The 25,163-nt window shown below is 35.9% G+C and overlaps 1 protein-coding gene across 10 annotated transcripts in view; it reads right to left on the bottom strand.

The window, feature by feature from the left end:
- The window catches only part of nlgn4xb (neuroligin 4 X-linked b), a 100,343-nt gene that overhangs the window by 44,108 nt on the left and 31,072 nt on the right, over positions 1–25,163 (bottom strand). For 2 of the 10 annotated variants that reach the window (XM_073911467.1, XM_073911463.1), the window contains 2 exons: positions 10,418–10,632; positions 396–687 (listed from right to left, as the gene is read on the bottom strand). The exons of 1 other annotated variant lie outside the window; for it this stretch is intronic. The gene's annotated coding sequence lies outside the window, so the exon portion shown is untranslated. Of the gene's footprint in view, positions 1–395; positions 688–9,995; positions 10,225–10,417; positions 10,684–25,163 lie in introns of those variants that run through there. 7 more of the 10 variants (XM_073911462.1, XM_073911460.1, XM_073911465.1 and 4 more) reach the window with 5 other exon arrangements.

Raw genomic sequence — 25,163 nt, 5'->3', positions numbered from 1 at the left:
TCCAGAACAAACCACTGTTATACAATGACTTGCCTAATTACCCTAACTTTACCCTAATTACCCTAGTGAAGCCTTTACATGTCACTTTAAGCTGAACACTAGTGTCTTGAAGAATAACTAGTCTAATATTATGTGCTGTCATCATGGTGAAGAGGAAATAAATCAGTTATTAGAGATGAGATATTAACACTGTTATGATAAGAAATGTGTTACACAAAATCTCAGTTAACAGAATATAATATAATAGAAGTGAAATTTAGGATGGCTAATAAGTGTAAATAATGATGAATACATATAGTGTTAATAAACACTGTACATATAAACATTAAGTATGCATTTCCAATGAGCCCGTGCTGAAAGAATGACAATAAAATATGGAGAAACCCAATTATTACCAATGAATAATGAGCTGATCAGTGCACCGAGCCGCATTCACAAAAGCAGATTCAGCAGATTCACTCCTGCACTTCAATGCTTTTTCTCTGTCTCTCTGTGAAACACTGCAGCACAACACACTCGCAGGTAACGAGGCTGTGAAAAACACACTCCGCTTTGTATTCTCACTCCATTAAGATGAATGAGATGTTGATGGAGAACGTCCAGGCTGTGTAATAACACCAGGCCGTATAAATCTGCCACATTCATCTCTATATGCTGAGAGCCATTAACAGCCAGACATCAGCTCATCTGAGAAACACACACACACACACACATGAAAACACTTCACAGCGCAAAACACACACAATACTGGAGACGAAAACACACACATGTTTTACACAAAAACTGTCAAAACGCTGCTGAAGGCTAAATGAGTGCTCGTGTGACGTTTTAGCTTTCAAATATTTCCCAATGATGTTTATTAGAGATAACATTTTAAACATAAAAGTTTCATTAACTAATTTCTAATAACTGATTATTTTTTTTCTTATTGATTCGGGGGCCCTAAGCAACTCCAGGTATGGGGCCTCAGCATTAAAACTCAAAACACCTTCTTTCTCTACAGACATTTTTCTCTGTAGATTCTGGGTATTTTGTAAATAAACTGCAAGTTATAATCAAACGGCAACCAACTGAAACTGCAATTCATCGAAATTCCGCTAGTCCTGGCCCCATAATTGAGCAGATTTCAGTTGAGCCCACTGCTAGAATGGCCGACTTTACAGCAGAAATAAAGGTGTTTACAGCCTAGTAAAAAGAACGATTTTGGTTCATAAAGCTAATATTTCCCTTCATGACAATTGTGAGAGTCGAAGTTATTTATAACTCATCAGTTTCCTTTATATTAAGTTATATTGAGTCTGCATAATTAAGGGCGTGGCTACTTGAGTGACAGCTGGGTCTCGCTGGTCACATCACCTCAGCTGATTCCGGCTGATTAGCTGCTGAACTCGGCATATTCATCATATTTTTGTGTTGAATGCTGCTTTATCAAAAGCATAATATATATATATATATATATATATATATATATATATATATATATATATATATATATATATATATATATATATATATATTTGTAACGAGGAGACTGACACGGAGGGATCCATTATGCAGTATTTATTTATCAAGCTCTCACTCAAACACACAATATGCACCAATGTGCAAACACACATCAACAAACGTCTTAAAGGTATCAAGACTGGTGGTAAACAGACACAGAGGGATTTACCAGACATAGGTCAAAGGCAGGCTGCGTGAATCAGAGTCCGTGTATCAGGCTTGAGTAGTGGGCAGGCAGCGAGTATCAGAGTCCGTGTATCAGGCTTGAGTAGTGGGCAGGTAGCGAGTATCAGAGTCCGTGTATCAGGCTTGGGTCGTGGGCAGGTAGCGAGTATCAGAGTCCGTGTATCAGGCTTGAGTAGTGGGCAGGTAGCGAGTATCAGAGTCCGTGTATCAGGCTTGAGTAGTGGGCAGGTAGCGAGTATCAGAGTCCGTGTATTAGGCTTGGGTCGTGGGCAGGTAGCGAGTATCAGAGTCCGTGTATCAGACTTGGGTCGTGGGCAGGTAGCGAGTATCAGAGTCCGTGTATCACGCTTGGGTCATGGGCAGGCAGAAGGCGAAGCAGAGTCAGAAACAGGCTGGAGTTGTACACGAGAGATCAGGCAGGAAATAACGCTCAGTAATGCTGGCCGGGGCTAAACAAGACTTCGCACTGACTGAGCGTTTGGAGCTGGCTTATAAAGGGTACATGGGTCATTAGCTAGATTCAGTTCAGGTGTGCTAGATCAGTGTAAGTGGATGATGTAATGCTTAGAAGTCCGGAGATGGTGGCCTCTGCTGGCCAGCGAGGGGAATGACTGGGACCGAGTCGGTCACAATATTTATGCTTTTGATAAAGCAGCATTCAACTTAAGCTCTTTAGACCATGCGCCAGACCATTTCTCAGTGTTTCTTAAAATAAACAATTATTTAGGCCTATTTTCATTATTAATTTATTTTTCATTATTTGTTTATTATTTATGTACACTAACTGAGACATAAAATGAGTAAAATACAATCAACAACGAAAATGTAAATAAAAACGTAAATGAAAAAGCTTATTTAATGACTCTCTTAGTCCTATCAAAATAGCAAACGCTGAACATCTCTGTATTTAGGCTAAAAGACTGCTTTATTTATTTAGGCCTACTTATTTGTACTGAATGTTTGTGCTTTCATTTTAGTTAGCTTTTATTTCTTCAATTCTACTTTCCAAAATGAATCCTTAATGCATTTAACAAGTTTACAATAATAATAAAGCGTGTAACAAATTATTAAAGAATAATTATAATGCTTTGTTGTATCGTTTCATCTTTATTCATAAGTACAGTAGTATATTTACAGCTGCTGTATAGGCTCTTTCTGTCCAATCGCATCCCATCCCTTTGTGCCCGCTGGCGGCTTATTCACAAACTGCAGTCATACATTAAAAATACATCCTTGCCCATTTAAAGCGGCAGCGGTATATGCCAAGGCGATAATGGACAAATTTAACTCTCACCTACTGTATATATGTGTGTGTATATATATATATATATATATATATATATATATATATATATATATATATATATATATATATATATATATATATATATATATATATATATATATATATATATATATATATATATATATATATATATATATATATATATATATATATAAATAATGGGTGACGCAGTGGCGCAGTAGGTAGTGCTGTCGCCTTACAGCCAGAAGGTTGCTGGGTTGTTGTTTCGAGCCTCGGCTCAGTTGGCGTTTCTGTGTGGAGTTTGCATGTTCTCCCTGGGTTGGCGCGAGTTACCTACGGGTGCTCTGGTTTCCCTCTGGTTTCCAAACACATGCGGTACAGGTGAATTGGGTGGGCTAAATTGGCCGTAGTGTATGAGTGTGTGTGTGTGAGAAACTTCCCTCTCGCCCTTCAAACGGGGGGGAGCCTCAGGCTCGAGGATGTCAAATACACTTTAGTATTAATCATCAGGAAGTTTCTGAACCCACTGGCTGATTTTTGTTTTTAAATTAAATCATATTTTTTCCTTTATAAAGTAAGTCCTAATATCTGCAGTCATTTTGCTTCTCCAGTAAACACATCATATTTATTAAACAAGCGTGAAACAAGTCAAAAGTAGTAAGGAATAAATAGGTGTAGTGTAAAAAAAAGCTAAAGCAAAATCTCGGAAGCTTGTAACTTTGTAATAATTAACAAAGTTTAAGTTGTGCATATTTGCAGCTTTTAAAGAAAAAATGACAAAGTACTGGTGAACTTAAACGCTTCCGATCAAACGAAACGCTTTACATGCTGTCAGAAAACATCAGCACTGTGCTAAATCAATATACAGGGATATAATCTTCTCCCCTTTACTTTCTCATCAGTCGCTCAGAGCCAGAAAATACTCAACTTTTAATTCATTTTCACAGAAAAGCTTCAGCGGGCGAGTTTGGACATGTGGATGTTTCACAGTACAGACAACAATAAAAACACTGCTGATTTACAGTGACTCTGCTCAGACCACAGAGGGCATTTTTAATCTGTGAGGATCTGCAGTGCGTGTGCTGTCTAACCCAGGATGATGTTGTCTTCATTTGCTGATTTGCGTGTGCTTTCTTAAAGTGCATTTCGTTCTCTCAGCCGTCGTACACATCCATTGTTCAAACAAACATTGGTTAATTTGTGCAGTGATAACCCCTTAACATGCAAATGACACGTTCAAATGATTGCTGATCTTTAGTGTGTGAATGAGAGAGAGAGTGATGCTGTCTGTGTGTGTGTGCTTATACAGACAGCTTGTTATAGCCTGTCTGGACTCTGTATAGCTGGGGGTTTTCGGTTTTGTTCACCAGACCCAGGGTCGGGCAGCGGAACAACAAATGCTAAATATAAGCGGGAGCGGTCAGGTTCAGACTAAAACCTGGCGGGAGTGAGATTAATATATTTAGTCCTGCACAGATCTATATTACATACGGCTATTTAGCTTATTAAAAGTTGTGATCTGGCTCTATAAAAAAATAAAGTTAACTTGACTTCAAGGGGGGCGGGGAAAGCCGTTGGGAGGGCGGGCGCCACCCTAATATAATGATAGGGGAAACACTGGATCTCCAGAACAAACTATAGCTATACAATAACTTGCCTAGTACTGCCTAGTTACCCTAATTACCCTAGTGTAGCCTTTAAATGTCACTTTAAGCTGAATACTAGTGTCTTAAAGAATATCTAGTCTAATATTATTTACTGTCATCATGACAAAGAGAAAGTAAATCAGTTATTAGAGATGAGTTATTTAACTATTATGATTGGAAATGTGTTGAAATAAATCATCTCTCTGTTAAAATGAGATTGGGGAAAAACATAAGGGGGCGAATAATTGAGGGGGCTAATAATTCTGACCAACTTTATATTATGTTTGCAGCAGCAGCATGTTATAGTCTTAGATAGCATGTCTGTGTATGTACTGGCAGTAGCAGGTCTTGGTACTTGCTCTGCCATAATAATCAAAGCAGCAGCAGCGTAGCAGGTCTACACCGCCAAGACCAAATACATCAACATTGCCATGTAAATATTCATTACCTTACTAAATCCCGAGAGCGCTCATGACAGAAAGTTAAAGACAACAAAAGTTATGCACATTCATCAATTTTCCTTCAGCTTAGTCCTTTATTTATCAGGGGTCGCCACAGTGGAATGAACCGCCAACTATGTTTTACACAGCGCATGCCCTTCCAGCTGCAACCCAGTACTGGGGAACACCCATACACACTCATACACAACAGCAAATTTAGTTCATCAATTCCCCTATAGCGCATGTGTTTGGACTGTGAGAAAACCGGAGCACCCAAAGGAAACCCACAACAACACAGGGAGAACATGCAAACTCCACAGAGAGTGACCCAGCCGGGATTCGAACCAGCGACTGTCTTCCTCCGGATGGTCCGGTTTCGTCCATTGATGAACTAAATTTGCTGTCATGTATGAGTGTGTATGGGTGTTTCCCAGTACTGGGTTGCAGCTGGAAGGGCATCTGCTTAGTAAAACATATGCTGGAATAATTGGTGGTTCATTTCGCTGTGGCGAACCCTGATATATAGGACTAAGCCAAAGGAAAATGAGTGAGTGAATTTTAACCCAACGGTTGGGTTTGTGCATATTTAACCCAACATTGGGTTACAGCAACGCTGCATTTTTACAAGCAGACAGAGCTGAGAATAATGGAAATAGAATAAGTAGATATATTTGTTTAGCAGCACACAGATTGATTGAATGTGTGGATAATGACAGATTTTGCTCCTCTTTTAGACCTGTGCTGAGACTCGCTGTGCTTTATTTATTTATTTAGCGTGTGACACTTTTAGACAGCATCAGAAATGGCTGATATCCCTGCGGGCGGCTTTTAAACCATTTCTGAGTGCTGAAGCCGTTTCTCCTTGTTATTATTATTTTTGTGTGTGTGTGTGTGTGTGTGGATCTTCTCTTTTGGACACACCGTTATTATTAATGATGTACCTGTAATTCAGCAGACCTGCTCAATCAACACCCGCTGAAATGCAGCACATGCATGCTGATCTGCAACCGAAAACATGCAGCATATTTTACAGTGGTGCTTCACTGATTTAATGCTGACAATGTGAAAAGGACAAAGTGAATTGATGCTTTATCTGCACACCGATGCTTATCTTATTCTGGTGTCCACATCAGATCAGAACTACAGGTGCTTTCAGATATGCGAAAGAAAATAAAGTGTACATCGTAATGTTTCTTTAAGATGTTGAAAGGATTTACAGAGAACTTTGACATATGGTCCATCATTTTGTTGTAAGGTCTTCTTTTCTAAATATTCCCCAAATGATGTTGAACAGATTCAGGAATTGTTCACAGTATTTCCAGAAAGTCCTATTTGTTTTATTTGGGCTAGAATAAAAGCAGTTTTTAATTGTTTTAAAGCCATTTTAAGCTCAAAATTATTGGCCCCTTCAGCAATATTAGTGTTGGATTGTCTCCAGAACAAACCACTGTTATACAATGACTTGCCTAATTACCCTAACTTTACCCTGATTACCCTAGTGAAGCCTTTACATGCCACTTTAAGCTGAACACTAGTGTCTTGAAGAATATCTAGTCTAATATTATGTGCTGTCATCATGGCAAAGAGAAAATAAATCAGTTATTAGAGATGAGTTATTAACACTATTATGATTAGAAATGTGTTGAAGGAAAAGCTGGGTTGTATTAGCGAAACGTTTGGGTCAAATACAGAGAACTCCAACATTGGGTTATTTTTTATTTTTATTTAAATGACACTTTTCAACACAAAGGTTGGGTTTGTCCATATTTGACCCAACATTAGGTTACATTCTTAAAATTGTTGGATTATTGTAACCCAATATTGAGTCAAACATGGAAAAAATTATATATTTTTCCTCAGAATAAATATGTTGCTTTGACATTTTAAGAAAGACACATTATGAAACTACTTTTTACATGCATTTTGTAAAAATGTTGGGTTGTTGTAACCCAATATTTGGTCAAAAATGGAAAAAAAAATGCATATTTTGGGTTTAGAATTGTGATTTAAATTTAATTGAACAAATTAACCCAACATTTGGGTTTATCCATAAATTAGCTCCGGGTTAAAACAACCCAACATTTTTAGAGTGTAGATTTTACCCATTTGTTGACAGAATTGCATTGAGTATCTATGGGGGCCGTGGAATGTACCACACCGGCAGTGACGCGGGGGAAGTTGTTGACCACACGTAAAGCAAAACCGCGTTAAGCTGCTCATGTGTTTGCCACAAAACAGGCAAAACAACCCTCGATCGCGGTCCATGTTTGGTCACCATAAACTTTGTTTACGCCATGCACTCCACAGCATGAATATACTGCGCTCACCAACAACTTTCCCCCGCGTCACTGCCGGTGTGGTACATTCCACGTCACTTCCGGTGTGTGGTACATTCCCTTTCCGTAAGGAATCTGTAACTGTAAATGTGTTTCAGGACTTGTAAAAGTGTTTTGCGTCTTGTTAATTTGTTTTCTGAAAAGTAAATTTGTTTCATCCTTGGTAAAATTGTTTTTCCTCTGTAATTGTGTCTGATGATTGGTAAAAATGTTTTTCAAAATGCAAATTTGTCTCGAGCTTTGTAAAAGTGTTTCAGACTTTGTAATGTTGTTTTGCACTTCCCGGCCACCGTAAGTATCATTACTTATTCTTTAATATAATTTCATAAAGACAGCTCAGAATAAATGTTGTTTTAACTATTAAAGAAAGTGATTCTGTCTTCAAATGGGTGAAGTCTACACTCTAAAAGTGTTGGTTTGCTTTAACCCACAGCTGAGTCAAATGTGGACAAACCCACATGTTGGGTTAATTTTTTTAATGAAATTTAAATTACAATTTTAAACCCAAAAGATTATTTTTTTTCCATATTTGACCCAAAGTTGGTTTACAACAACCCAACATTTTTAAGAATGTATTATATGCACTTAATGTTTCTTTAATATGTCAAATCAACATATTTATTCTGAGCTGTCTTTATAATTTAAAGAATAAGCAATGATACTCAAAAGATGATTTGTTTCCCCCCGCCCCCATAGTTGACCCAATGCTGGTGGCAACAACCCAACATTTTTAGATTGTAATGTATGCATGTAATGTTTCTTTAATATATCAAATCAACATATACTGTAAATTCTGAGCTGTCTTCATGAAATTATATTAAAGAATAAGTGATAATATAAATGTGATTCAGTCATCAAATGGGTAAAATCTACACTCCAGCCAAAGCTGAGTCAAATATGGACAAATCAAAATGTTGGGTTAAGTTTTCAATTTAATTTTAATTACAGTTTTAAACCCAAAAGATGCATTTTTTTCATATTTGACCCAAGGTTGGGTTACAACAACCCAACATTTTAAAGAATGGATCATATGCATGTAATGTTTCTTTAATATATCAAAACAACATAAATATTCTGAGCTGTCTTTATTAATTAAAGAATAAGTGATAATGTTTGATGTAATTCTGTCATCAAATGGGTAAAGTCCACACTCTAAAAATGTTGGGTTGTTTTAACCAAAAGCTGAGTCAAATATGGACAAACCAAAATGTTTTATTTAATTTAAATTACAATTTTAAACCCAAAAGATGCATTATTTTCTCCATATTTGACCCAACGTTGAGTGGCAACAACCCAACATTTTAAAGAAGGGATCACATGCATGTAATGTTTCTTTAATATATCAAAACAACATATTTATTCTGAGCTGTCTTTTAAAAATTATATTAAAAGATAAGCGATGATACTCAATGTGATTCTGTCATCAAATGGGTAAAATCTACAATCTAAAAATGTAAGGTTGTTTTGACCCAAAGCGGAGTCAAATATGGACAAACCAAAATGCTGGGTTATTTTTCAATTACAATTAAATTACAATTTTAAAACCAAAAAGATGCATTTGTTTTCTCCATATCTGACCCAATGTTAAGTGGCAACAACCCAACATTTTAAACAATGTAATATATGCACTTAATGTGTCTGAAATATGTCAAAACTCCATTTATTTTGTGCTGTCTTCATTATTTAAAGAATAAGTGATGATACTCAGTGTAATTCTGTCATCAAATGGGTAAAATCAACACTTTAAAAATGTTGGGTGGTTTTAACCCAAAGCTGAGTCAAATATAGACAAACCAAAATGTTGGGTTATTTTTTTATTTATTTAATTTAAATTAAATTACAATTTTAAATCCAAAAGATGAATTTTTTTCCCAAATTTGCCTCAATGTTGCCCCAGCATTTTTAGAGTGGACAGATAAAGATTTCAGATGACAGCTGATGAGTATTTAAGGGCCAAACCGATCCTAAAATACACTACAATACCGGGTTCTTTAAACACAAATTGGGTAAAATATGGGCAGCCCCGTGTGTTGAGTTAAATTAAACATTGTTCTATAAATTTGCACACACTAAAAAAAATGAATTCAGCGATTTTTCAACCTGAAATTGGGTTGAAATAAGCCAGTATTTTGTAACGTGTGGAGACTTTTAATGTCTAAATTCTGAACGCTCAGGACAAGATGTTTGCATGTTTATAACCATTAAAAGAGCAGATTCTTATGTATAAAAACTTGATTTACCTACTATAGCAGAATGAGAAACCCATGTCAAAGCAAGCAACCATATGAAATCAATGCATTTGTGGCCTCTGATCGCAATAATCAGATCTTTCTAAAGCATTACATGTCACTCTGTCCTCCAGTCGCATGTGTCTGTTCTTCAATATACTGCTTTAATAATGAAAACATGGCTGAAAAGTGGTGATGCACCAAGAACCTCTAGAAAGACTGTCCTCTGTGGTCAGCAGCACAGATATCTCTCAGACACAGAGGGCTAAAATAAAACCTGATGTTCTCTCTTTGCTCTGTCTAATCATTCATGCACAAGATACGGCGCTTTTACATACAACACACGAGCAGGTCTGAGCATTCAAGCACAGGCCGATCCAGAAACTCACCGAGCTGCTGTTATTATTGGGGTCTCCGAGCATCATCGAAAAACCTCCATAAACCAAATCACATGCAAAACCCTGACTTTGAAGATTTCAGAGCCGAAACAAAAATCCAACAAGACTGAAGATGTGCAGCTGATGCACGCGTGTAAAATGGGTTATTACCGCGCGGTGGGATCTTACCTGCGTGCTCTGCTGTCCTGCGACTAACAGCCCGAATAAAGCACTTCTTTATGAGCTGCAAAACGAAAACGTGGGCGTATTTTCGACTATAGCGCTGATTTTTTTTTTCTTTCGTCAGTGACTCACGGGGTCGTTAAACCTCCTATATATATCTGCATATTCATGATGAATGAAAATCGGACGGGAAAGACGCACATGATGCACATGCAAAGCAAACGCAGATATCAGGCGCAGCTGCTGCTTACCTTCACCACAGCAAGAAAAAAAAAAACCTTCAATCCAGGAGACGATGCTGATGAGGAGGATGAAGAGTAAGAGAAGCCCGTCGGATGCGGACAGATCTGCGGACCTCCAGCAGACACGCGAATATCCCGCGGAGAAGCGCAGAATCCTCGCCGGCTTGCTCGACTCCTGCTCCGGGTTTGAGTGTCTGCTTTTCCCCACTGGAGCTGGAGCGGCTCTGCGTTAGAGATCCAGAGAAGTTCAGACTCTCAGCCTTCACAAGACTGATGATGGTGATGAGCGCGTTTATCACAGATTACACACACACACGCGCGCGCGCACACACACACACACACTGTGCATCATTCACAGGCGGTTTTTACAGCAGCCAAACTGAACTGGAAAACAGACTGAAATTTGAATGTGAGTCAATGCTCGGATATTCAGTCCCTACAGCAGTGTTAAATGCAGAAATCACACACAACGTGCACATTCGGCGTATTCTCGTTTCTTCTGTGAAACACGCAAGACAGTATTGATATTAAGATGCGTTTTGCCCATACAATGAAGGTCAATGGGACTACAGTACATGCTGGGTCGTTTTAACCCAGCGTTGGATTATTTCAACCTAATAGATGGACATCGGGAAAAATGTATTTATTTATTTTTATATTAATATTATATTATAATTTAGACTTACCCTTTTATGTTCTCATAGTTATAAAAATATTTTAAGTTGCTGTTATACATTTTATTTAAATCTTTGTTTTATACACATAGCTTAATATATATTTGTTTTTTATTTATTTATATATTTTTTTAATTTCAAGGTTTGTAAATCTGTGAGCACTAATTTTTTTTTTTACAGAAAATACATTATCGTACTGTTAAGCATTACATTGTTAACTGTTTAAATGAATGTTCACTGTGAACTAACACTTGGGCTACTGTATTTGCTCTAAATTGGAAATTACGTTATTTTAATATAGTCAGTTGTGACTCGTGAACTAAAGCCGATCTGCTTGAAACTCCAGGGCTGAAAAGGAGTCCCAATCCGGCCCTGATTACGGTTATAATATAAATATTAGACCCAGCTGTTAGTGTTTGACTATTATTTGACCCAATACTGAGTCAAAACAACTCTTCATTTATTAGAGAATATTGCAAGTAAAATATGTAAAGTCTTAAACTTAACAAATGTCTAAAGTCAACAATGACCCAATGATGTTTGCTGGAATTCCAACTGAAAAATGGATTTGATGCCTTAATTAAATGCATAAATCACACACAAAACTTAAACTTGATGTGGTTTCCCTCTTCTGTGGAACATAAAGCAATATTTTAATATTAAGATCTGTTTTACCCATGTCAGTGGGCGAATAGCTAAATGCTGGGTTGTTTTTCTACCAAAACAGCCTCTAAAATGTGATGTTTGTTGAAATTCCAATTGAAATGTGAATATATAGTCAATAGTTGTGTTAAATGCCTAAATCACACACAAAATTAAAACTTGGTGTATTTTCATTCTTCTGTGGAACACATAAGACTATATTTTAATATTAAGATGTGTTTTACCCATGTCAATGGGTGAATAGCTAAATGCTGGGTTCTAACCCCTTGGCTTATTATGGACAGTAAATAAATAATTAAATAAACAAATATAATTAGACCCAAATGGGTTTTTGTCCATTATTTCAGCCAACATTGGGTCAAAACAACCCATCATTTATTAAAGAATGCAGAACCTAACAAATACGTAAAGTCTTAAAGTAAACGACCCAATGATGTGTGTTGAAAATCCAATTGAAATGTGAATATGGATTCAAAAACTGTGTTAAATGCATAAATCACGCACAACATGCACATTTAAAGTATTTTGATTTCTTCTGTGGAACACATCAGACCATATGTTTCTATTAAGATGTGTTTTGCCCATATAGTGTAGGTCAATGGGATTCTGGCTAAATGCTGGGTCTTTTTAACCACGCAATGGGTTATTTCAATCTAATATATGCACATTGAATAAATAAATAAATAAATAAATAAATAAATATTAGACCCAAATGTTAGAATTTGTCTATTATTTGACCCAACTTTGGGTTATTTCAACCTGAAAATCATATAAAAAATATGAATATGAATATGGATTTAAAGCATTAACTGGAGATTAAATGACTAGAAGTGCTGTAAATCACACACTAAATCATAATCTGGCAAATCTCTATTTCTTCTGTTGAACTCAAAAGGAAATATTTTGATATAAAGATCTGTTTTTCCCATAAAGTGAATGTTTTTAACTCAACTGTTGGTCTATTATGCGACTCAACATTTAATCAAAATAAGCCAGAATTGATGATCATGCAGCACCTCCAAATATGTGAAGTGTAAATTATGAGGTATTTCAACACAAATTCTGTACAATTTTTGGCCAAACCCAATTGGTAGATTTATTATTTGGTTACATTTATGAACCAAATTTTACCCAACAATTTACTTATTTTTCATTTCTTGTGGAAGGAAGTATATTAATATGGAGATGTGTTTTGCCCATAATGAAGGTCAATGGGCTCTATCCAAATCCTGGGTCATTTTTAACCCAACGCTGGCTTATTTTTTAATCTAAATTGTATTTTTTTTTCTATTTGTGTCAAATATGGACATACTGTGGGGTTACATTTAAATTTAAACATGAACACAATGTCAATGTTTTACCCTGCAAATTTAGGTTGAAATAACCCAATAAATGAACTTAAAATCCTACAACTGCTGTGAATACAGTATTAATGCATAAATCACACACGAAACCAGAATCTGGCACATTTCCAATCCTTCTGTTGAGAACAGAAAGAGATATTTTGATGTAAATATGTGTTTTGCCCATACAGTGAAGGTTTTTTTAACCCAATGGTTAGGCTTTGTCTCTTATTTGACCCAACATTTGTGTTTTGCACATATACTGTAGTCAATTTTTTAACCCAGCTGTTAGTCTATTTGACCCAACATATGGTGAAAATAATCCAAAATATATTTCAGCCTAAAGCCCCTCCAAATACTGTATGTAAAGAACAATAAAGTAAGGTATTTTAACCCAGATTTATTATTTTGTTAAAACTATGAACTTAACCCTGGGTCATTTTTAATCCAGCACTGGGTTATTTCAAGCTAATTTAGGGTCAAAAGTGAACATAGGGTTATATTTAAATTGCAAAATGAACCTTATCTCCATATTTTACGCTGCAAATTTAAATTGAAATAACCCAACCAATAAATTAACTGGAGATAAAATTCCTCCATAAGTACAGTAAATCACACACTAAATGAAGGGATCACGATACTTTGAAGATGCATTTTTCTTATACAATGAGGGTCAACATGTTGGGTGGTTTGGTCATTTTAACCCAATATTGGGTTATATCAACCTAAACTTGGGTCAAATATGGACATAGGGTTAAATTTAAATTTAAAAATGAGCATAATTTACCCTGCAAATTTAGACAGAAATAACCCAACTAATACATTAACTCTTGATGAAATTCTTCATAAATGCAGAATTAAATGCAGAATCACACACTACATGAAGAGATCACGATACTTTGATATTAAGATGCATTCTGCACATACAATGAACGTCAATGGGTTGGGTTGTTTGGTTATTTTAACTCAACATTGTGTTATATCAACCTAAATTTGGGTCAAATATGGACACAAGGTTACATTTAAATGTAAAAATGAATATAATGTTCATGCTTTACCCTGCAAATGTAGGTTGAAATAACCCAACCAGTAAAATAGAGATTAATCCCCTACAACTGCTGTGAATCCAGTATTAAATGCAGAAATCACACATGAAATGAGTTCAGTTTCCTCTGTGGAGCACACTAGGAGATACTTTAACATCAAGATGCATTCTGCCCATACAATGAAGGTCAATGGGTTGGGTCGTTTAGTCATTTTAAACCCAACATTGGGTTAAATCGACCTAAATTTGCAGGGTCAAATATGGACATTACATTTAAAAATGAATCTGTTGTCTACATTTTACCCCAAAAATAAACACTGAAATAACCCAACCAATAAATTAATTGAACATTAAAATCCTCCATGAACATTAAATGCAGAAATCACACATTAAATGAAGAGATCACGATACTTAATATGTTAAGATGCATTTTACCCATACAATGAACGGGTTGGATTGTTTGGTAATTTTAAACCCAACGTTGGATTTTATCACCTTAAAGTTAGGTCAAATAAGGACATAGAGTTAAATTTAAATTGAAAAAAATAACCCAATGTTCACATTTTACCCTGCAAATGCAAGTTAAAATAACCCAACCAATAAAATCACAACATTAAAATCCTACAACTGCTGTAAAAACAGTATTAAATGCAGAAATCACACAGTAAACCAGAAGCTGCTGCATTTCAACTACACTAGAAGATATTAAGATGCATTTTACACACAATCAAGGTCAACGGGTTGGGTTGTTTGGTTATTTTAACCCAACATTGTGTTATATCAACCTAAATTTGAGTCAAATATGGACACAAGGTTACATTTAAATTTAAAAATGAACCTAATGTTCATGCTTTACCCTGCAAATGTAGGTTGAAATAACCCAACCAGTGAAATAGAAATTAAACCCCTACAGCTGCTGTAAAAACAGTATTAAATGCAGAAATCACATAGTAAACCAGAATCTGCTGCATTTCAACTACACTAAAAAATATTAAGATGCATTTTACCCATACAATAAAGGTCAACATGTTGGGTCGTTTAGTCATTTTAAACCCAACATTGGGTTATATCAACCTACATTTGCAGGGTCAAATATGGACATTCATTTTTAAATGTAATCTAATGTCTACATTTTACCCTGAAAACAAACATTGAAATAACCCAACCAATAAATTAACTGAAGATTAAATTCCTCCATAAACACAGCATTAAATGCAGAAATCACACACTAAACGAAGAGATCAAGAGACTTAATATATTAAGATGCATTTTACCCATACAATCAACGGGTTGGATTGTTTGGTAATTTTAAACCCAACATTGGGTTATATCACCATAAAATTTAGGTCAAATATGGACATAGGGTTCAATTTAAATTGAAAAAATAACCCAATGTTCACATTTTACCCTGCAAATGTAAGTTGAAATAACCCAACCAATAAAATCACAACAGATTAAAATCCTACAACTGCTGTAAAAACAGTATTAAATGATATTAAGATGCATTTTACCCATACAATAAAGGTCAACATGTTGGGTCGTTTAGTCATTTTAAACCCAATGATGGATTATATCAACCTAGACAATATAGACAGTTATATTAAAATTGAAATGAACGTAATGCCTATATTTTACTCTATACAAAGGCAGAAATAACCCAACCAATAAAATAACTGGAGATTAAATCATCCATAAACACAGCATTAAATGCAGAAATCACACACGGTAAATGAGGATATCATGATAATTTGATATCAAGATGCATTTTACCCTGACAATGAAGATCAACGGGTTGGGTTGTTTGGTTATTTTAACCCAACATTGTGTTATCTCAACCTAAATTTGGGTCAAATATGGACACAAGGTTACATTTAAATGTAAAAATGAATATAATGTTCATGCTTTACCCTGCAAATGTAGGTTGAAATAACCCAACCAGTAAAATAGAGATTAATCCCCTACAACTGCTGTGAATCCAGTATTAAATGCAGAAATCACACATGAAATGAGTTCAGTTTCCTCTGTGGAGCACACTAGGAGATACTTTAACATCAAGATGCATTCTGCCCATACAATGAAGGTCAATGGGTTGGGTCGTTTAGTCATTTTAAACCCAACATTGGGTTAAATCAGCCTAAATTTGCAGGGTCAAATATGGACATTACATTTAAAAATGAATCTGTTGTCTACATTTTACCCCAAAAATAAACACTGAAATAACCCAACCAATAAATTAACTGAAGAATAAAATCCTCCATGAACATTAAATGCAGAAATCACACATTAAACGAAGAGATCACGATACTTAATATATTAAGATGCATTTTACCCATACAATCAACGGGTTGGATTGTTTAGTAACTTTAAACCCAACGTTGGATTTTATCACCTTAAAGTTAGGTCAAATAAGGACATAGAGTTAAATTTAAATTGAAAAAAAAATAACCCAATGTACATATTTTACCCTGCAAATGCAAGTTGAAATAACCCAACCAATAAAATCACTACAGATTAAAATCCTACAACTGCTGTAAAAACAGTATTAAACAGAAATCACACAGTAAACCAGAATCTGCTGCATTTCAACTACACTAGAAGATATTAAGATGCATTCTACACACAATCAAGGTCAACGGGTTGGGTTGTTTGGTTATTTTAACCCAACATTGTGTTATATCAACCTAAATTTGAGTCAAATATGGACACAAGGTTACATTTAAATTTAAAAATGAACCTAATGTTCATGCTTTACCCTGCAAATGTAGGTTGAAATAACCCAACCAGTAAAATAGAGATTAAACCCCTACAACTGCTGTATAAACAGTATTAAATGCACAAATCACACAGTAAACCAAAATCTGCTGCATTTCAACTACACTAGAAGATATTAAGATGCATTTTACACATACAATAGAGGTCAACATGTTGGGTCGTTTAGTCATTTTAAACCCAACATTGGGTTAAATCAGCTTAAATTTGCAGGGTCAAATATGGACATTACTTTTAAAAATGAATCTAATGTCTACATTTTACCCCAAAAATAAACACTGAAATAACCCAACCAATGAAATAACTGGAGAATAAAATCCTCCATAAACATTAAATGCAGAAATCACACATTAAACGAGGAGATCACGATACTTAATATATTAAGATGGATTTTACCCATACAATGAAGATCAATGGGTCGGGTTGTTTGGTCCGTTTAACCCAACAATGGACTATATCATCCAAAATATAGACTGCTGTTAGGATTTGTCCACTATTTGACCCAACGTGTACACTGCAAATAGTGAGAAATGTCTGAAACACAGCATCTGAACTGCGGAGACCAGACGAGAAGCACAATAATGGCTGATTCTCTAATAACGTAATAACCTAGAGTGGATCATCCCTCTATGACCGTAAACACACGGGACTGCATTGTGTGTAAGGTGAACAGATGCACTTCAGCTGACCCAGAAGACACCCGCTCTGCTCGCACTGATATGTCATCTGGATATGACGTTTGGTAAGACGCTAAATTAGATATTGACCCAGCTGCAGGCTGATATAATCTGCGTCTGGACAGATGAGTGCATACATCACTATATGACCAGCTGATACTCCAAACCCAGCACAGAAACGCTGGAGGACACCAGTACCATTCACTATTGCTCACATGGAAATGGTACAGACACACTGAAATTAAATAATAGGGAAAATTTACAAGTCATTTACTTAGAGAAATCTTCTTGCTTCAGTGCAAACACCATATTATAACCAGTAGATCAGTAAATGCAGAGATTTGGCCTATATATGATTTACAAGGCAGTTTTTGCATTAATTATTTTAATAAACATATTTTTTTTCTCATCCAGGTTGAGTTTACAGGTCTAAAATATACAGTAAAAATTTTATATATAATACATTAGGGCAGAACAGTGGCTCAGTGGTTAGCACAGCCACCTCACAGCAAGTAAGTCGCTGGTTTGAGTCCCGGCTAGGCATTTGAGTTTGCATGTTCTCCCCGTGTTGGCATGGCTTTCCTCCGGGTGCTCTGGTTTCCCCCACAGTCCAAACCCATGCGCTATAGGGGAACTGATCAACTACATTGGCCGTAGTGTACGAGTGTGTGTGAATGAGTGTGTGTATGGGTGTTTCCCAGTACTGGGTTGCAGCTAGAAGGGCATCCACTGTGTAAAACATATGCTGGAATAGTTGGCGGTTCATTCAGCTGTGGCGACCCCTGATAAATAAGGGACTAAGCTGAAGGAAAATGAATGAATGAATATTATAGTTCAAAATGTAAAAACTATATGTGAATATATAGTAACATTATATTAATTTCTGTGATATAACGCTTAATTTCCAGTCTTCAGACTCACACAATCCTTCAGAAATTATAATAATACAATGGTTTTCTTATTTTGCTTTAATAATATTTCTGCAAGTCTTTTCTCGTCCAGGCTGAATGTGTCAGATGTAAAATATACTGTACACATGTGGCATTTTAATTCATAATAAACATGTTCTTGAACATATATAGTTAAGCGTAGTTTATTGCTGTGATGTAAAGCTGAATATTTAGAATCATCACTAGTCTTCAGAGTCACGTGATGCTTCAGAAATCATTATAATATATGTGATGGACCGAGTGTATGCTTTACTAAACAGATCGGTCTTTAATCTAGTGTTGAACTGAGAGAGTGTGTCTGAGCCTCGGACGTTATCAGGAAGGCTATTCCAGAGTTTAGGAGCCATAAATGAGAAGGCTCGACCTCCTTTAGTGGACTTTGCTGTTCTAGGTACTACCAGAAGCCCTGAGTTTTGAGATCTTAAAGAGCGGGTTTGATTGTAGTGAGACAGAAGGTTGGTTAGATAAACAGGAGCTCGATTATTTACAGCTTTATAGGTGAGGAGTAATATTTTAAATTCAATATGAAACTGAGCAGGCAGCCGGTGTCAGGAGGAGAACATTGGGGTGATATGATCATATTTTCTAGACCTGGTAAGAACTACTACTAGTATTTGTACTACCCGACAATATACAGGGAGGTAGTATGAGGTAACTAGCAGTCCAATGGTACACAAAGTGACCGGTGCAGATGTAAGAGTGTGTGTTTGCATGAGTCTCACAGTCCAAAGGTGTGTGGAGAGGGAGAGGGGAACACAGCAGTGAACAGTCTTGTGTAAAGGCTTCATCACTCCAGCCTCATGATCATGCAGACATCGAGGATCTGTTCAACATCACTGGGGAAATATTTTATAAGAATTCAGAATCATACAGGAGGCTCGTCATTTAGTCTCGATCTGTATATTATTGTGTGTGTGTGTGTGTGTTCAGTCGTGTTCCTCTAATCTCTCTCTCTGAAGTCTTGAAGTGCAGCTCCTTGATTTGCACTTCTATCTACATTATTCTGCATGTGTGACAGGTGACGTCTGAACTGCTGAACACACACACACACGCACGCACACACACACACACACACACACACACACACACACACACACACACACACACACACACACACACACACACAAACACACACACACACGCACACACACGCACACACACGCACAAACACACACGCACACACACACGCGCACACACACACACACACACACACACACACACACACACACACACACAGTGTTTCTGACATGCATTTATAATGATCAGAGACAAATAAACAAAGCAAACAGAAATGCATCTCAGTCCTGAAACTTACTCTACCTGCCCTTTTCACACACACACACACACACACACACACACACACACACACACACACACAAACACACACAAACACACACAAACACACACACACACACACACACACACACACACACACACACTTCAGGACTCTTCAACACGGTGATGTTTCTGCTTCTGGATGCCATGTTTGTGTGTGTCTGATCAGTAGTCTGAACACACAGCACAGCCAAGGTGCCTTTACTGCACACACACACACACTGATCTCACTCACGTATACAGCCTCACCTCTGCTGACACACACACACACACACACACACACACAGCTCATATAAAAGTATGCACACGCATATTTCACATGTAGAAGACACACTAAAATAAAGACACACATTCACAGACTCTTCACATGCAGACACACACACACACACACACACACACACACACACACACACACACACACACACAGACACACACACACACTTTACATATACAAGCATATGCGCATTTCGAACACACAGAGAAGCATGCACATGAACTCACATGCACACACACACACACACACGCGCACACATAGACAAAACTAATATTTAATTACATTTAAGTTGAATAAATGGTGTAATAATTATTGAAATACACAGCTAAACGTGTGATATACAATAATATTAATTATACAATATCATATGATGCAAAATACATTACAATACAATATAACACAACACAACAACATAACATATAATATAATAAATATAATATAATCTATATAAGATAATATATTATAATACAATTAATATAATATAAAGATAATAAATCTAATATAATTAATATAATATACTATAATATAAATCTAATATAATTAATATAATATAATAAATATAATATAATTTATATAAGATAATATTATAATACAATTAATATAATATATTATAAGATAATAAATATAATATAATTAATATAATATACTATAGTATAAATTTAATATAATTAATATAATAAATATAATATAATAATTATAATACAATTAATATAATATAATATAACATAATAATTAATATATTAAAATGAATATAACATAACATAATTAACAATATAATATAATATAATATAACATAATATAATATGATATAATATAATATATTACAATATAATATAATTTACATAAGATAATATTAAAATACAATTAATATAATATATTATAATATAAGAAAATAAATATAATATAATTAATATAATATACTATAGTATAAATTTAATATAATAAATATAATATAATAAATATAATACAATTAATATAATATAACATAATATGATTAATATATTAAAATTAATATAACATAACATAATATAATTAACAATATAATATAATATAATATAATATATTACAATGTTCTGCATCCTGAGACAATATTCCTACTGAATAGTTGACATTGGTCTGCATATGATTTACAGTTCATGCGTGTGTTTAATGAGCACAAAGCATTGCTGTATTTAGTGATAAAGAGACTGTTTACATCTCTGTAATGTGTCTGAAACTGAAATAGTCTCCATTTGATTTTTATCTTGGTTAATTCCAACTATTGAGCAACACTTGACTGCAGATAATTGGAAAATGCTGCTCATCTGGCGTTTTCCAATCCGCAGCCCGGCCTGATGTAGAGGAGACCTGATCTTATCCATGAGGAATTAATTGGCTGCTGAAATTGGACGGTCTGCGTGTGTATGACAGGTGCTTATAAACGCAAAGCTAAAACAACAACAAATAAAAGACATTCTGATGATGACGACCAGTGAATAATCCTCAGTGAGTTTTTCAAGCAACAGCATTGGACAATGGCGCTTTGGATAACAGCATCGCAGCTAAAAACAATCCTTTCCAGAATGTTCATTGATATTCCTAGAAAGTTGTGCGAATGTTAGCAAATAATGCTATTTAAAATAATGTGTTTGATGTTAATATTCATTCAGCTTAGTTCCTTTATTCATCAGCGGTTGCCACAGCAGAATGAACCACCAACTATTCCAGCACGATTTACACTGCGGAGGCTCTTCCAGCTGCAACCCAGTACATTTACATTTAGTCATTGAGCAGACGCTTTTATCCAAAGCGACTTACAAATGAGGACAAGGAAGCAATTTACACAACTATAAGAGCAACAATGAAGAAGTGCTGTAGGCGAGTTTCAGGTGTCTAAAGTGCAAGAAGCAAAACATTAGTAATTTTTATTTATTTATTTATTTTTGTAGTACAGTTAGTGGTATATCCAGAGAGGCAATTGCAGATTAGGAAGTGAAGTGGAGACTAAATAGTTGAGTTTTTAGTGGTTTCTTGAAGACAGCGAGTGACTCTGCCGTTCTGATGCAGTTAGGGAGTTCATTCCACCAACTGGACAGATTGAATGCGAGAGTTCGGGAAAGTGATTTCTTCCCTCTTTGGGATGGAACCACGAGGCGACGTTCATTCACAGAACGCAAGTTTCTGGAGGACACATACATCTGCAGAAGTGAGAGCAGATAAGAAGGAGCAAAGCCAGAAGTCGCTTTGTAAGCAAACATCAGAGCTTTGAATTTGATGCGAGCAGCAACTGGCAGCCAGTGCAAACGGATGAGCAGCGGAGTGACATGTGCTCTTTTAGCTTCATTAAAGACCACTCGTGCTGCTGCGTTCTGGAGCAGCTGAAGAGGTTTGATAGAGTTAGCTGGAAGCCCGGCTAGTAGAGAGTTGCAATAGTCCAGTCTGGAGAGAACAAGAGCTTGAACAAGGAGTTGAGCTGCATGTTCAGATAGGAAGGGTCGGACCTTTCTGATGTTGTAGAGTGCGAATCTGCAAGATCGAGCAGTTCTAGAGATGTGGTCAGAGAAGTTTAGTTGGTCATCAATCGTTACTCCAAGGCTTTTCACCGTTTTGGATGCAGTAATGGTTGCCCCATACATCTGGATTGAAAAGTTATGATGTAGAGTCGGGTTGGCAGAAACTACAAGCATTTCCGTTTTCATGAGGTTAAGCTGAAGATGATGATCTCTCATCCAGTGTGAAATGTCTGACAGGCAGGCTGAGATACGAGCTGGAACTGAGGGATCATCAGGGTGAAAAGAGAGGTATAGCTGGGTATCATCAGCATGGCAGTGGTGGGAAACACCCATACACACTCATACACCACGGCCAATTTTGCTTTGTGTACAAATTGTAAGTGCAATAGTCTGTATAGTTTGGACAAAAACTAATTGCATATGGCTTGTTGATCAAAACTAATGAGTCAATTCTCATTTAAACTCTCAACTTCTCAATCATTGTTCATTGTGTAAGCCATCAAACAAATGATGTAAACTCTGCAGCCAATCTGATTTGAGATTTGTTTGCGGCTTTAAAGCGTTTGGAGGCAGCAGAGAGAATCAGTAACGTTCACTCTGAAAAAAACAAAACAAAACACATCTTTATGTTTAACTGAGGCCGGTTTTGTCCAGCAAACGGCAGAAGATCACAGATATGCTTGAATGTGTTTGAGTCCAGCGATTGCTCATTATAAGACCTAAATAGGAAACGCCTGAGGGATGAATGAAAATGACTCAGGAACGGTTTATTCTCGCAGCAAACGCAGGAATCACTTTCATTTCAATGCCGTGGTTAAAATAACACTTAATAATGCATGTGAACGTCTTTTCTGTGGCTGACGCAGAGCATTTCATAGAGAAATGAAGAGAAACACATTCACCATTGTGTAATATGAATTTAAAGGAGACCTATGATGCTTCCTTTTTACAAGATGTAAGATAAGAAAGTCTCTAGTGTGTGTGTGTGTGTGTGTGTGTGTGTGTGTGTGTGTGTGTGTGTGTGTGCCATGTGTGAGTGTAGTTTCAGCTCAAAACTCCACACAGACAATATTTTCTAGCTCTCTGAAACTGACCCTTTTAGGCCTTGATCCTAATTGTGATCTGAGGGTCCATACATTTAGGGGGCCCCCCAGAGACATTATCAATATCATTATGCTAATGAGATGGAGAGATGGGCACTAGTAGGCGGGGCTTTCCCCCTCTGATGACACTTACAAAGGGAGAATGTCAATCAAAGTGTTTCATTCGTCAAGTCTGATTAGAACAAATAGGATTAATTCATATTCACCATCAGAAGCTGGATATAGTCACACTCTGCTGACAGACACACTACTGGGTTTAAACCCCTTAGAAAAGTGAGTTTTGCATAACAGATCCCCTTTAAGGCAAGAAATCCTCCATGAATAGGGTTGAAAAACATTTTGAAGTGTTGTGTTTAAATTTGCATATATGATTTGCATATATTATCAGAAATCTGAATATTTAAGAGGAAGTTTGGGATAATTCAGATAATACGGTCAAGAGAGATAAAATACATTTACATCTGCATAGAAATCTGAACATTGGTTACAATTTTAAGTTCACATCTCAGTTGTAAGCTTTTGCATAGGGCTGGGCGATTCTGCTAAAAAAACTATCACCATATCATGTTTCATATCATTCGACATTGATAATTATTGAATATTTTTAGCAATTTATTTAGTAATATTAGGATTTTTTAACCACTTTATTTTAATTCACCAACATTACTAAGGAAAATAGTTTTAAATGTCAAAATGATAATATTTAAACAAAATATCTGATCTCTTCATAATAAAATAAACATATGCATTAAAGAGACTCATAAAATGTTACCAAGTGTGTGCAATGGTAAAGTGTGAACGCTGAACAATCAAAGCAAACTTTAAGGCAGACTATGTCAAACTATGTCAACAATGTTGTGGAAAGTTGCGCTGGATCTCGACAAACATCTTCTAAGTTTCAAAAAAGAGGCTGAGGTCTTCAAAGTTGTCAAGTTGAAGCAGTTTATTGTTACAGCAGAGTTGGTCGATCGATCTCTCTCCTACCAATGTTCCAAAACCCACAGTTTATATACAGGCTTTTCCTATAGTCATCATGAAACAGTGGTGTAGCATGAGCATCACGTTATTTCCAGGCTCCAATAGGATTCTAGCCTTTATATTGATGGCTGTATGTTTTTCTGTTTTTGCACATCTTAAAGGTCATATTTCAACACTTTTTAAATGATTCTCCCTATGCATGCTATTGCCATGCAGGTTGAGCAAAGTTGTTTTTAAGTTGTTTTTGTCATGGTCAATACATCAATACGTGTTGCATATGCTGTCTGAATGGTCTTACTTCACCGCTGTTTACTTCTGTGTGTTTTGCTCTGCATCACTTGAATGTATTTCTATATGTTTTAACAGTGTATTTTAATAGTGGCAGATTATACAGTGATTATATAGTGATTACATAATAAACGTTCCTCTATAATTCTCCAATAACAACACAA

This window comes from Danio rerio, chromosome 9 (genome assembly GCF_049306965.1).
Source record: "Danio rerio strain Tuebingen ecotype United States chromosome 9, GRCz12tu, whole genome shotgun sequence".
NCBI classification, from domain to species: domain Eukaryota; kingdom Metazoa; phylum Chordata; class Actinopteri; order Cypriniformes; family Danionidae; genus Danio; species Danio rerio.
This window is presented reverse-complemented; position numbering and strand designations above follow the sequence as displayed.